A 3960-nucleotide genomic window follows, 5' to 3' on the forward strand; every position below is an offset into this window, starting at 1 on the left:
ACTAAAACACGGAGCTGTAGCAATGTTACCGTGCAGTGACATGTAGATGCGTCATATGTGAGTTGGTGGCACAAATCTAACCCCATTTCATAGTGGTCACTGTATTTGGGGCATGCATGAAGGAATATTACCCCATGGTCAAATTGGTATGGAGTGTGGGGGGTTTTGCCTTCCTCTGTAGCAGTAGAGTTTTCACCTTCTACCCAGAATCTCTTCAGCATATATCAACATTTCATAGAAGCAGGAGCTTGGCAACTGTGGTTCCCTTGCTTTATCTGTGGCAGATTAGGGTGTTAGACCTGTGTTGTGTCAAGCTTGATGGTAGTCTTCAGTAAAGTTTAAATTATGGATTGTACAGGGTAGCAATGATCCTTGCTTCAGGCAGGGGTTGGACTAGATGACCTCTGAAGGTCTCTTCCAGCCCTGCTTCTCTATGATCTAAGAAAAGTAGGCACAAATTCTGTAAGTCAAGTTCATAACTAGCAACATTTTGCACTTACATATCCTCAGCCACTCAAGTATCAGAAAGCTCTTTATAAACATTAGCATATTAAGCAACACACAGTGGTTCTTACAGTTCTGGCACACATCACAGATATCTTGCTGTAACTAGTTTGATTTCTTACCTGAGCATGTAACACTGACATCATCACTGTGGGAGCATGTCATATTAGGAAGGAACAGCCTAGTACAATATGCAAGTTGAGACTCATTCCCCATGCACTGGAAATCTTCCTTCCAGATAAGATCACGTCCTTCTCCAAAGTAAGCTCCTCCAAGGGTGGCTATAGCCCAACCACACTTCAGCTCACTACAGGTGATGGTGGCAGCTTTCCTATCAAAATGTGAATCACAGACTGTCTTCCAGGTATTCATATGTTCTACTTCTACGCGTCCTGAGCAGGCACTAGGCCCTCCAACCAGTCGGAGTCCAACGAAACCTAGAGAGTCAATAAATCCACCAATGAGTGTCAATTACTCAGATACCTCATAATCTCCTTCCAAAGTACAGGGACTACTAAATGTCCCACCTTCCAGTTTGTCTGAGTATGGATTATAGCCTAAGGGTAACATTTAAAAGATGCCTGAAATTCTATACTCCATTTTCAAATCTCCTGTAGCGGTAGATTGTAGAAGGTATTTGGAGCCAGACCAATGCTTCCAGAGTCTGGGTCAGCCTCTTTTCTCCCATGGCTATTTGCCCTTAACAGTGAATTGGATGATTTCTTACCTGAACAGGCCACTCCAGCATCCTCACCATGAACACAGTTATGCACACCCCATCCATCATGTTTGCACTCAGAGAGTGCAGATTCATTACCAAGGCAGGTAACACTGTCCAACCAAATATTTCCAGTTCCTTCTCCAAAATGAGCACCCCAAAGGACACTGATGGCAAATCCACATCCTAACTGGTTACAAACAACTTTAACATCTTCCATGTCCCAGAGATCATCACACACTGTCCCCCACTCATTCTCATGCTTAACTTCCACTCTGCCAAAACAGGGGTTGCTTCCATTCATTAGCCTTATCTCTTCAGCACCTGCAAACACAGAGAGAGTGGGGTTACAAAGAGTGCTCGAGCCCCAGTGGGATTCACAGCATCCCTATAAGACATTCCTTCCATCCCACACCAACCTCAGCCCTTCCATGCTCCTACCTACCCACAGACTGGAAAGCATGCCTAACCCTGGAAACAGGCCCCAGATCCACCCTTCCAAGCCCAGAAATTATCATCTAATTACATCTAATGGTGGCTTCCCAATCAAAACTCCACATTGTACCCTGTCTCTCTGCAATGATGTGCAAACTTGCCTACAGTCTCAGGTCCATCCGCTTCTTTTGGATAGATGCCACTGATCTCCCATGCCCCTTCCCTCTTCCCAAATTGACCTACTGTTGCAATTCTCCCCAGAGATAAATATTTGCTGCTGCAGTCCCTTACTGATCCAAGCCACAACAGCAACTCTGGAGCCTTTCCCTTCACAACCTTGCCACACACCACATCTCTTAATTCATTTCACAGGGGGAAGGGACCCTAGAGCCACTGCAACCAGGTACAGCAGGGGAAAACAGCAGCAGTAGTAGGTGGGTTATGCAACCCCACAATTGCTTCTGCGCTGGCAGGGACAACTTGGGAGAACCAGACAGGGTGGAGAAATGCACCCACTGCTATTGCTGCTGCTGCTGTTCTGAGCTACAGCCAAGCAGGAGCAACTCTGGATCCCCTACCCCACCAGCAAGGCACAGCATCAGCAGCAGGTGAGCAAGGGAGAAGGGGAGAGGATGTGCTGCTGAGGATTGAAGGGAAGGGAAGGGATGCCCAGAATGGGTCACTGGGGAATGGGAGAAACTGGATTCTTACCTGATTACTATTTTAAAGTCCCCACTGCTGCTTTTCTGGTATGGTCCTAAAAGAGGGGCGGGGAGGGTGTCAATATCATTGTACCCCCCTCTGAATCTGTCCCTGGCCTTTCCTCACAAGTTGTGCTTCCCAGGCTTTTAATTATTTTTGTTGCTCTCTGCTGCACTCTTTCCAATCTGTCCATGTTTTTTTCTGGCCCAAAACAGTACTGCAAGTGAGGACTCACCAGTGCTGAATAGAGCAGAAGAATCACTTCTCTTGATTTGCAAGTGACAATCCCGTTAATACCACCCAATATGCTTTTGGCTTTTTTTGTTTGTTTGTTTTGCAACAAAAGCATGTTGTTGACTCATATTCTGTTTCTGATCCATGTAACTCCCATGTCACAGTCTGCAAATACTGCAGCCTTGCCTGTCTTTCCCCAGTCTGTGTCTATGCATGACATTGTGAATCTTTGCATGTCATTAAAGATAGTGTCAAAAGTCTTATTCAAGTCAAGATATGTCACATCTATTCTTTACCATTATCTACTAAGACAGTTATATGTCAAAGAAAAAATTAGAGGGATTTAACATAACATTTACAGTGCCTATTTTATATCACTTTATTATTCTGCTGGCTTCTACTACACTTGTTATGCACTTCAGTGGAATTAAGCAGCTAAGAATGACCCTATTGGATGCCTCAAGGTCAGCTGGACAACCATGAGTGTTCAGCAGAAAAAAAATTAGCATTTAGGCTTCATTGATAGCCAATTGTGACCTGCACATCTGAGGGACAAGAGGCAAATCACTGGAGATGGGTGGAAGGTAGAGACCAAGAAGCTTTCTCAGTACTACAAGCACCCAGAACTCACGATGAAGTCAGGAAGGCCAAAGCATAACTGGAGTTGCAGATAGCAAAGGATGTGAAGGGTTACAAGAAGGGTTTCTACAAGTACATCAATAATAAGAAGATCAGGGAAAGTGTGGATCCCTTAATGAATGGGGGAGGCCATTAGTGGCATATAGGGGGTGCACTCAGGTGCACGTGCACTCCCTCAGATCGGCCGTGAACCCCTTGGAAGTGCGAGCTGTGAAACCAGAAGTGCCGGTGGAAGTGCTCAGTGATCGGCTAATGGGGAACCCCTTTCCAAACCCCCCCCCCCCCAGTCAGCGATTGGCTGCTAGGGGACCCCCCCAGTTGGTGATCAACCACAGGGGGGCTCCCCCCCAGTTGGCAATAAGGGGCTGGGGGACTCCCCCACCCCAGTTGATGATCTGGTGACCCCACAGACTTGTTCCCCCCAGATCCAGCTTCTCCTGGGTGCTAGCCCTGGGGCTGGCAGGGGACTTGGGGGATGGTCCTAATCCCCAAGTGGCTGAAACAGCTTTCCCTGCCCCCTTCTGGCTAGGCTAACTGGGAGCAATTTGCTCCCAGTCAGTGTTTACATGTGTGCATAGACAGTGAAGGGGGAGGGGGGGAGTTAATTGGGTTAGCGCCCCCAAACAGAGAAGTGGTAGCGTCAAAGGCAGCCTGGCCACAGGCTTCTGGCAGCTGCATCAGGTATAAGGAAGGAAGTGGGACTGGGGCAGGAATAGGTGCTGCACTGC

The 3960-nt window shown here is 47.1% G+C and overlaps 1 long non-coding RNA gene across 1 annotated transcript in view; it reads left to right on the forward strand.

The window, feature by feature from the left end:
* LOC132250272 (uncharacterized) overlaps window positions 1-2838 on the forward strand; it is a 35131-nt gene extending 32293 nt beyond the window's left edge. The window contains exons 2-3 of the long non-coding RNA XR_009461937.1: window positions 2030-2265; window positions 2575-2838. This is a non-coding gene — a long non-coding RNA (uncharacterized LOC132250272). The remainder of the gene's footprint in view (window positions 1-2029; window positions 2266-2574) is intronic.
* The last annotated feature ends 1122 nt before the right edge of the window (window positions 2839-3960 follow it).

The sequence above is a fragment of the Alligator mississippiensis genome, chromosome 4 (genome assembly GCF_030867095.1).
Source record: "Alligator mississippiensis isolate rAllMis1 chromosome 4, rAllMis1, whole genome shotgun sequence".
Lineage (NCBI taxonomy): Eukaryota > Metazoa > Chordata > Crocodylia > Alligatoridae > Alligator > Alligator mississippiensis.